We start from the raw sequence: 10,906 nt of genomic DNA, 5'->3' as shown, positions 1-10,906 counted from the left end.
TGCCAACGGGCCATGCTAATACTCTCTGCATTGCTCCAGTCTTATCACCCAGTGCATTTGTTGATGCAGCAGGACGCTCCTGTCACTGTCTGCATTCCAGCTGGGATCCTGTTTCTTCTAAATGCATGTTCTGCCTCTCTCTGTCTCTCTCTCTGTCTCTGCGTGTGCACGGAGGGGGACCAGTTGCCATGTAGCCCAGGCTGGTCTTAGCCACATGACCCTCTGGTTTAGCCCACGGGCAGGGATGACAGATGTGCACCAGCATGCAACAACTCCTGAGCTGTGGAGTATGGCTCACCTTTCCTGTGGTAAGTTTCTCTGTGTGTCTGTTCCTTTGTTTGGTAATGTGATGGTGCCAACACAAGGCTCAGCCCTGTGCCACACAAGTGCTTTGCTGCTGGCGAGGCCGCGTCCGCAGGCCCCTTGGCAGAGCTTGGTAAATGTAGTGTGAGACAGCCGCAGTGTACAGGACATATCCACACCCCGAAAACAGTGTCCTTCTTCCCACCCGCATCTGAGGGCCTGTGGTGGTCGTTCTGTACCTTTGCTTTTTCTAGAATGCCCTGTAAATGCAATTACATGGTGGGTGGCCTTTGCAACTGGCCTGCTGCCCTGGGATGTATACACGGAAGATTCCTCAGGCTCTGCACCAACCTTGGTTCCTTGTTTCCACAGTCCCTGGGCCGGAAAAACCCGGGTGTGTCACCTAGTGACTGAGGAGAGCTCCTTCAGCCTCTGGTCATTATGAATAAACATTACTGTGGTTTGTGTGGACGTGTATTCCGATAATCTGGGTAAAACCCCTAAGAGGGATTTCTGAGTTGTATGGCAAGATGTGTTTCTCTTCTTCAGAACAGCTGGATGGGCTGTTTCACATTCCTGCCACCAGTGAATGAGAATCCCACTGTTCCCTGTTCATTCTTGGCGACAATTGATGTTGGGAAGTTTTGAAAAATGTGTAGTAAAATATGCCCCACTTAAGACTTGCTGTGTGACGCATGTGGACATGTGTGTGTGTGTGTGTGTGTATGTGCAATGTATATGTATGTATATATGCATGTATAGCTTGGCCCCTCAACTGATGAGCCACGCCGACTTCATCTGCGGACCCTTAGGTCCTACCCTGTGAGGCTGAGGAGAGCCACACCCCCACTCATGCCTGTGGACCCTGACCCTGACCCTGACCCTGACCCCTCCTTGCTTCAGTTTTAAAAACGACAGAAGGCCCCACCCCAGGGCAGCAGAGTACCTCAACCCAACCCAGCAGGGGACCTACCCTGGATTGGATCAGGCTCAAAAAACAAATTAGAGATGAGCTAGGAGGCAGCTAGCGTATCTCCTGCGCGCGAACATGCCTCTTTGAGACTGCAGGTCACGGGCTGCAGTCCAGCGCATGCTAACCCCGCTGAGCACTCCCTCACACAGGACATGAGGGAAAGGGTAACCAAATCCTCACCAACAGAGACACAGAGAACTAGGGACAGACGCGCAAACCTGTGATCCCAGTGCTCAGGATGTGGAGGCAGGAGGATCAGGAGTTCAAGGTCACTGTGGCTACAGAGTGAGTCTGAAGCCAGTGTAGACTCTAGGAGACCCTGCCTCAAATGTCACCCCTTTCCCCAACAAAAAAGAATAATCCCAGCGCTTGGGAGGCAGGAAGAGGTGCTAGTGGGTCTTTGCGAGCTTGTGGATTGCCTGGTCCAGGGAGAGTCTCTGGACAACTGGGTTGCAGAGTGAGTTGACTGTAAGAGATGACTGGAACTGTAACAAGTGATGCCTGCTGACCGCTGCTGGCCCAGGTCTGGCTTTACAGGTAAAATGCTGACTGTTCCACCTCAGGTCCCAGTGGTGGGAAGGAAACTGTGCGCTCGCCGTGGTAAACGGAGACTCGAGGGACCGTATGTGAGTGAATATTTAACTGTACACCAGCTGCCAGAAGGCCTCGGTGTCGGCACTCACACCAGCAACGTCTGAGGGGTTGTGTAGCCCCGCCCCTTTTCCATGAAGGACATTACTGCTCAGTTAAGTCACCCCACAGGCATGGGCAGCATTTCGGCGTGAAGTTCTCTGCCTTCTCCTCATCCTTAGCAACACCGAATAAGAATAATAATGAATACATTATTATTAATGTATTGGCTTATTCTAAATACTTTGTTTTTATTTTGTTCTGATTTTTGTTTTTCCAGACAGGGTCTCTCTGTGTAGCCCTGGCTGTCCTGGAACTCACTCTGTGGACTAGACTGGCCTCCAACTCAGAGATCCGCCTGCCTCTGCCTCCTGAGTGCTGGGGTAAAGCCCTGCCCGATGACTTTATTTTTACCATGTTCGTGTGTCTTTGGGCGGGCATGCGCGCGTTCAGGCAGGTGCCCTCCAGGACAAAGCACCAAGGCCTTCGCCTGGAATTAGAGGAGGCTGCACCCCTCAGTCACACAGGCGCAACAGGTCCTCTGCAGCTGCAGCGTGCTCTGAGCGGCCTCCTGGCCCCTGAATGTTTAAAGCAGCCTTTCCCCGTGTCACATTCCTTTCTCTTCCTCTTTGTCTTTTCAGATAGGGTCTTGCTCTGTAGTGCAGACAGGCCTTAAACTGCGTCCTCCCATGCTGTGGGCAATGAGACTGCAGGCCCGCACCACTAGGCGCCTTCACACTTGAAGGATGTGTTTTCTAGATAGAATTCTACATTGAAAATATCTGTCTTAAAGCCAAGTGGTACTGGCACACACCTTTAATACTCAGGAGGCAGAGGCAGGAGGATCTCCGTGTTCAAGGCCAGCCTGCTCTATAGAGTGAGTTCCAGGACAGCCAGAGCTACACAGAGAAACCCTGTCTCAAAAGCAAAAACAAGGGCTGGAGAGATGACTCAGAGGTTAAGAGCACTGTCTGCTCTTCGCGAGGTCCTGAGTTCAGTTCCCAGCACCCACATGTTGGCTCACAACCATCTATAGAGAGATCTGGCACCCTCTTCAGGTATACACGCAGGCAGAACATGGTATATATAATAAATAAATCCTTTTTTTTTTTTAAGCAAATACAAGAAAGAGAGGGAAAAATTTTTGTTTTAGCAATTACCAGGCTGGCCTTGAACTCATAGAGATTCGCCTGCCTCTGCCTGCCTGAGTGCTAGGATCACAGGCGTGCACTACCTCACCTGGCTTTGTTTTAGCAATTTTAATACATCATTTGTTCTCTTTCTTGTGGTTCAGTGTTTCTTTTTATAACTCAACTGTCATTTTTTTAATCCTTGTTTGCTTAAACATATATTTTCTCCTAATTAATTTCACTGTATTAATATTTGGAGATAAGGTGTCCGGTAGCCTAGGCTGCCTCAAATCTACTGCATGGCTGAGGATTACCTTGAAGTCCTGGCCCTTCTGTTTCTACCTCACAGGTAAAGGGTTCTAGCATCCTTCCTTGCAGGGGAGGAAGGCAAGCTAACTTGGGAGTTGTGACTGCCCAGTTAGGACAAGCTTTACCTGTTATTTGAATCTGCCCAGACTCGAAAGCACAGCATTTGGCTCTCTATCTGCCCATTTCCCCTGGGAATGCTAGCTTAACACAACTCTTGCCATTTGCCCTTGTGTGACCGGGACAGACATCTTGGTTGGTCGCCTCATGTTGTGCTACAGTCGTTGCTTTAGCACTTTACAAAAGCCATTTACGAGCTGGTCAGAACCACCCACCTCGGAAGGTTCTCGGCGCAGCACCGGGCTAATTGAAGCCATGAACACCCGCATAGTCTGAGTCCCCGGTGAATAAGGTCTCTGTATTCCCTCCCACGCCGACACATTCACTCACCTCCAGTACCTTCTCTCTCCGTCCCTCTCCTGAAGGACAGATATGACTTCCGTGCTTCTCCTATCCTCCCCTTGTTCTTTTCAAGTCATGAAGAGAACAGGTTGGTGTTGATTCATGATTCCGGGTCAAGGCTGGGAGCGGTGTGGGGCTGAGCCCCAGGCAGCACGGGGCCTGGGGTGCTGAGAGACAGGAAGCGCGTCCATGCTGGGACTCCGGGAGCACTCAGCCACCCTGCAACCAGGAGAGGAGGAAAGCCAGCTGCCACGGTTTCAGGGGGAAGAGCAAAGGAATCGGGACCCCTACCTCTAACCACCCCAAGCCCCACCCCTCATCCCATCAAAATCATGGGAGAAAAATAATTATTGAAAACCGAATCCCTGCTAATTGGTTCTGTTCTCTGTAACCAAAATGCTGCTTCCTGGGCCTGCCTCTGCGGTGACCGCCAGCCTGTTGGGAGCCTGGGGCTAGCAGAAGGCCCGGTTCTGAGCCACTCTGGGGACAAGATGGGGTGCTCAGTGAAGCCGCGGGAGCCGTTCTCAGAAAGTGAGCCTGCACCTGGCCAACAAGAGGCAGGCGTCCGCCGTGGCCAGCCTCCGCCAGCACGTCATCCTGGCCTTCGCCTCTCCGGTGGGGCCGGGGACAACTGCTGCTCACCCGAGCCACTGGGCCATCACGGGTTATGGGTGGCCTTGTTTAAACACAAGCAAGTCCTGGAGGTGGGCACGGGGCATACGGCCGGTAGTCACTCGGGAGACTTGGAGCGCAACGGTACCAAATGCTGGGCTCCAGAGGGAGTTCCAAGCCCGCCTGACCCCCGCCCCCGTTTCGAACAAAAGAAAATCAAAGCAAGGCCCTGTACGGCCAACGTCCAGTAGCCTCGGTGTTCAGGCAGTTTGCTCAGGAGCCCACTTTCTCTTCGTTTCGGTGTGCGGTCCCTGCCCAGGCCTCGAGCTTAAGTGTGAAAGGCGGGCTGCATCTCCAGTATGGCTTCCCTTCGGCTTCCCCGGCTCCGCCCTCCGCGCGGCCCGCTCACCCTCGGGTTCCGGGGAACAAAAGCCCGGAGCCCCGCGGCCGGCGGCCCGGAGACCGCACCGCGATTGGGCGAGGCCCGAGCGGCCTGAGCCAATCAGCTCGCGGGCAGGCGGCTCGGCTCTGATTGGCCGCTGCTAGCGCTGGGCAGGCTGGACGCCGGCAGCGCCCGCAGCTCGGGCCTGGACGCCTGGGGAGACCGAGGCTGCGGCCCGGCCCGCGCGTGGGCCCAGAGCCCGCTGCCAAGGGCGGTGCGCTCCGGCTCGCTCACCTCCCCGTTCCGCGGCCAAGTCCCGCAGTCTCCACCCCTGGCCTGCGCGGTGCGGCTCACAGTGCCGGGCGCTTAGGGAGCGGCGTGGCGGCTGTGGAGACGAGCGAGTGCGGCCCACGCTCGCACGGCCGCGGATGCCGGTGCGGTGCCCTCCACAACTGCAGACAGCGCTTTTTTCTTGAGCGCGAGCCCGTCTCCCGTACTCCGTCGCAGTGAGGAAAAGTTCTCCAGCGCGGCTCTTCCTGCCAGGAGCACTTGGCCTTCCAGCCCCGGAGCGCAGGCAGGCTCGGAGTGGGCAGCCGCGGACGGGGGTGCGTTGCCTCAGGGTCTCCCACGAGGTGTGGCCCGGCTGGGGCTACGGCCGCCCACCCCCGTGTGGGAGAGGGGAAGCCGAAACCGTGGCAGCCTTCGCGCCTGACCCCACAGGCGTGATCACTTCCGCGGCCACTCACGCGCGGGAGGGTAGGTGCAGGCGGGCCTGAGCCCCGGGAAGCTGCGGCTCCGTTTCTCGGCGTCCACCTGCGTCTCTTCTCTTGCCGCCAGCTTTGTAAGGGAGCTCCAGGTTTTGCAGCGCTTTGAGCCGCTCCAGCAGCAGAGCGCGGCCCATCCGCGGCCCTCCCTGCGCCCAGAGCACCCGAAGCCTTGGGGCGTTCTCGCTCAGTTTCTTTTTGATGAAAATAACCACACTGGCTGCAAATAAACCCCTTGCCTTGCCACTCTGCTTGTGTTGACGATAGATTTTAAGAAGTGGGTAGGGTCCAAACTCTCCCCGTGAGCCACAATCTCCACTGCGCCTGCACACAGTAACCCTGCGCGGAGGCATGCGTGGCTGCCCCACTCTTTCTCCATAGTGGGAAACTTTAGGGCTGCGACAGCAGATGACACCGCCCAGGTCTGCCCTTCCAGCTTCCCCACACGACACCTCCCTGTACACCTGGGCATGTTTGCCAATTTGGCTGATGCCCAGTTGTGACTATTTGAATTTGTATTCCTTTATTTTGTGGCCACTACAAAAAAATAAAAATCTTTGACAGTCTTTGCTTACTTCCTGCTAAGTGCTCCTGTTTTCCTTCCTGATGAAGGACTCCCTAGAGTATTTGTTTCCATTTACTTCATTTTGAGACAGGGTCTGACAGTGTGGTCCTGGCTGGCCAGAAACCCACACAGAGATCTGGGCTGTCTTTGCCTGCTGTGTGCTAGAATTAAACTCATATTTGCTGGGGCTGGAGAAATGGCTCAGAGGTTAAGAGCACTGCTCTTCCAGAGGTCCTAGGTTCAATTCCCAACACCCACATGGCAGCTCACAACCTTCTGTAATGAGATCTGGTGCCCTCTTCTGGTGTGCAGGCAGAACACTGTACAGATAATGAATAAATCTTTTTTAAAGTTTAAACATTTTTGTTTTTCAGCTGGCTTTGGTGTGCAGTTAGAAGCTGGCTGTGGCTTGAAAAGATGCTACAAATTCAGGTTGTTTTGTGTGTCATGTGCATGTATGAAGAGCCCAGAGGTCAGTGTGTGCTGTCTTGCTAAAGTGCTTTTCCATCTTTATTGTTTTTCCCATTTATTTGGTGTGTGTGTGTGTGTGTGTGTGTGTGTGTGTAGGTTAGGGGATAGCTTGCAGGAATCAGTTTCTCCTTCCAATGCATTGTCTAGGACATGAGCTCTGGGTATCAGGCTCAGCAGCAGAGCCTCTGTCTCACCAGCCCTCCACTTAATTTTTTTAAGCACAGTCTCTCACTGAACCCGGAGCTCACTGGTTGGACAAACTGGCCGGGAACTGCCTCTTTCCACACTTGGTTTTTACGTGGGTGCTGGGGTTCTAAACTTAGGTTCTCGGTGCTAGAGAGATGGCTAAAGGTCCTGAGTTCAATTCCCAGCAATAACATGTTGGTTCCCAACCATCTATAACTTGGTGCCCTCTTCTGACCTGCGGGTGTACATGCAGGCAGAACACTGTACATAGAATAAACAAATCTAAAAAAAAAAAAACAGAACTCTGATTCTCGTATCTAAACACCAAGTGCTTTACCCTGAGCCATTCCAGCTGGAGTATTTTATTGTTGTTTTGCTTTTAAATTTCACACTTTAGACTCGCTGGGAATAATTCAGAGATGTAGTTTATTGTTGGGTGTGGTGGTGGGTGCATGCCTCTCATCTCAGCACTTATGAGGCAGATCTCTGTGAGTTCAAAGCCAGCGTGGTCTACAGAGTGAGTTCTAGGACAGCCTGGGCTACATGGCGAGACCCTGTCTTGAAAAACCAAAAACAAAACCAGAGCTGCAGAGGTGATGGCTCAGCGGTTAAAAGCACTGGCTGTTCTTCCAGAGGTCGAGTTCAAGTCCCAGCAATCACATAGTGGCTCACAACAATCTGTGAAGTCTTTTGCTCAAAGTCAAGAACTCCAGCATGATTCATAAACTCTTCTGTGAAGGTTGTCTTTGTAGAGGCAACATCCCTTTTGTACAGAGATATCTCAAATAAGGCTAAGCCAGCAATAAGCCAGGCCTGACACCAAGTGTACGCGACCTCTGAGTTTGGCCTCACTCCTTTCCCAGACATAAACTTGCAATGGTATGGGAAGCTCACAGGCAGGATTATGAGCCCTAGTATAACAGACGTGGCTTACGCTGTGTGCAACCCTTGCTTTCTCACCTCAGACTGTCCTTCCCAAACCATCTCAGGAAGTGCTGGCTCTGCGGTCTCACGGAAGGGGGAGGCTTTGAGCAGTAGAAACCGCAGGGCCACCCAACAGTGCATACATGGTTACTGCTGCTCACTCAAAGCAGGACGCGAGAAGGCCGCATCCACACCAGATGTGTATCAGCCTTTCCTGAGCACTCTGCTCTTACACCCCGTCTGAACACCAGCTCTACCTGAGGTGCTGGAACGGAATGCCTCAGGCTGCAGGCACCAGCGTTACTGCAGATGTGCAGACCCTTTCCCTCAGACATAAGTAAGTCAGCTGTGCACCGGGTCACACAGCAGGAACCAGCTACGACTGCAGGCAGAGACTTCCCCATGGAGGAGAGCAAGTGTGCCCACGGTAACTGGAGTCAGGCAGGTGCCCGGCACAGGGAGATCACGTTGGGATGGGATCCCGGGTCCCCTTAGGGTTCCTGCGGGATGCGCCGCGGACGGGTGGCACAGCCCAGGACTGCAGAGGGCGGAAGTCGGGCTCAGGGGCCTGCGAGGCTCCATCTGCTGCGCAGCCGAGCGTGGGTCCACAGCCCCCAACCCGGCCGGCCTTTGTTCCTTCCCCCTACGGTTTGGGGCTCGGGATCCAGAAGGGTGACCCCGCGGAGCACGGTGGTTTGGGGAGGGTAACCCGGCGCAGAGGCAGGAGGGCGCGGTGCTCGTCGGCGCCGGGGGATCCGGGCGTCCTGCCGCCGTCCCACGGACTCAGGCGCAGCCTGCTGCGGCCACGCGGCCTCCTGAGTCGCCTCCTTCATCCGGGCGACGCGGGCGGCCAGCCCAGCCCCGCTCGGCACTCCCGGGGCGGGCGCCCTCGCCCAGGCCTCCCGCGCCCGGGAGCGCGGCCCCGCCGCTTTGTCCCAGGGTGAGGCCGGCTCCCCGCGCCCCACCCGGGGCGAGCCGCCGCGCGAGCCGGGTCACGTGGGCGCCGCGGGCCTCCCGGCGCGCCGAGCCCAGTGCGCAGGCGCGCGGCTCCCCCGCCCGCGGCCTTCCACGTGGCTCGCACGCTGGCCGTTGATTGGCCCGGGCGCCGTCGTCTCAGCCAATCGGCGCCCGGCTGCTGGCAGGAGTTTGGCGGGGGGCTGCGGACAAGGGCAGGGGGGCCGCGTGGACGCAGCCGCGCTCCGGAGCGCAGTCTGCAGGCGCGGACGCCCCGACCTTGATCGCCCTCGGGCGTTCGGCGGCGCCGTGGCCTCTGACCCCAGCTGCCCGCCCCCACGTGCCTCGCCAGCGCCAAAGGCCAGCCTGTGCCTGTGGAAACTGCCGCGGTCGGCCTTGATGACACGCCCAGAGTCCCAGCAGGGGGAAGGCAGACGCTGTTCTGGGTCGCGCGTCGAGGCTGTCCGGAAAGGAGGGAGGCGGAGGTAGTAGGCACGAGTGTTTGCCGAGGGGCACGAAGCCTCGTGCGCCAGCGCCCTCTGCAATCCCAGCACTTGAGAGGTGGAGGCAGGAGGATTAGATATTCGAGACTACTGGAGATCACACGCGAGACCCGCCTCAAAAAAGCGAACCAACCAGCTCAATAAGTCTCAATAAAAATCAGCAGCGGTCGTAGCTGAGGTGTTCTTCTGATATACAGCAATTGCATATTTGGCTCACAATAAGAATGATTGCTTTGAATTGAAAAGTGGCCCCAGGTACTACAAGATGGAAGCTGCCTTGTCCACCCGGGCTACGTGGGTAAGCGAGGGCAGAGGATGTACATACAGTCACGCTGGGGGCCTGAGTGGAGGGAAAATCAGTGTGCCGGCTTTTGAAAACATGCTAAGAACAGACGTGTGAAGAGTTACTTGTTTTTCATTTGCGTGTGTGTGTTGCTTGCATCCATAGCGCCCAGGGAGACCAGAAGTAGCTGAGGGGTTCCCCCAGAACTAGGATTGTAGATGGTTGTGGACAGCACACGGGTGCCGGGAACCAAACCCTGATCCTGTCTGCAAGAGCAGTGAGCGCTCTCAGCACACACACAGCTCCCAGCCCTGTGGCCAATCAACACTGGAGAGCAGGTAGAGGGTGGCACAGGTGGCTTCCGCCTACGGGGCAGACAGTTCTGCCACAGACGGCGGTGGGGCTGGCCACATGCCTGCATGTGCACTAAAGGCTACTTTAAGAGTTAACACTGTAACACCATAGGCCCCAGGAACCTGGGAGTTTTAGGCTATGTGTGGATTGTGACACCATGACCAAATTCAGTGCTTATGTTGGGAGCAGTGGCTAGCAGCTCTGCTCTCGGTGTAGGTGTGGCAGGATCTGCTTCCGGGAAGCAGTGATTATCTGTGGGTGAGCCACGGAGGAAAGCACAGGTGCCCCACCCCGCTGGCATGTGGTCCAGGCTCAGGCAAGCAGCGGGCACAACTCCCTGGGAAATTACCTGTCTGAGGGAAAGTCAGAAGTGATGAAGGCTCCGCTTTTCCCGGGACACAGCCTCAGGGGCCCAGGCTTTCTTGCTCTCCAGTTCTATCCACAGGTTCCTGCCGTGTCCTAATGTGCAGCTCTAACTCCTGACTGGGCTGGTTCTATCCCTGTCGGGTGACCCCTGGCCCACCCCCTCAGGACCCCAGTGGACTCACCCGAAAAGTGTGCGTGTGTGGTGTTTGCATGCGAATGCATGTCCGCTCGTGCCTGTGCACGTGTGGAGGGCAGGGTGCCGGGTATCTTCCTCTCACGGAACCATCGGGCTGTCTGAGCTGGGGCTCTCAGGAGTCACTGTCTTCAGCCCCCAGTGTCCGGGCTAGAGGCAAGGGCAGTCAAGCACAGCTTTCCACATGGGTGCTGGGGACTCAGACTCCTGCTGGCAGGCCGGTGCACTTAGCCACGGAGCCGTCTCCCCAGCACACACACACACACCAGAAGAAGGCATTAGACCCCAAGGAGATGGGGTCACATGTAGCCATGTGCCGCCTGACATGGGTACTCGGAAACAAAATCAGGTCTTGTAGAAGAGCAGCAAGCACTCCTAACTGCTGCCATCTCTCCACACCCCTGGCGTTTTCTTTTCCTCCCATCCCTCCTTGCTTCATCCCTCCTTCCTCCCATCCCTCCTTCCTTCCTTCTATCCTTCCTTCCTCCCCTCCCTCCTTCCTTCCTCCCATCCCTCCTTCCTCCCATCCCTCCTTCCTCCCATCC

The 10,906-nt window shown here is 55.9% G+C and overlaps 1 long non-coding RNA gene across 1 annotated transcript in view; it reads right to left on the bottom strand.

Annotated features, from left to right (window-relative positions):
* The window catches only part of LOC129665800 (uncharacterized), a 7,548-nt gene extending 2,735 nt beyond the window's left edge, over positions 1-4,813 (bottom strand). The window contains exons 1-2 of the long non-coding RNA XR_008718425.1: positions 4,348-4,813; positions 3,793-4,023 (exon numbers count right to left, since the gene is read on the bottom strand). This is a non-coding gene — a long non-coding RNA (uncharacterized LOC129665800). The remainder of the gene's footprint in view (positions 1-3,792; positions 4,024-4,347) is intronic.
* Positions 4,814-10,906: the final 6,093 nt, after the last annotated feature.

This window comes from Psammomys obesus, unplaced genomic scaffold (assembly GCF_907164565.1).
Source record: "Psammomys obesus unplaced genomic scaffold, mPsaObe1.curated_primary_1811, whole genome shotgun sequence".
Taxonomy (NCBI): domain Eukaryota; kingdom Metazoa; phylum Chordata; class Mammalia; order Rodentia; family Muridae; genus Psammomys; species Psammomys obesus.
The sequence above is the reverse complement of the archived record's forward strand: the minus strand, read 5'-3'. Positions and strand labels throughout refer to the sequence as shown.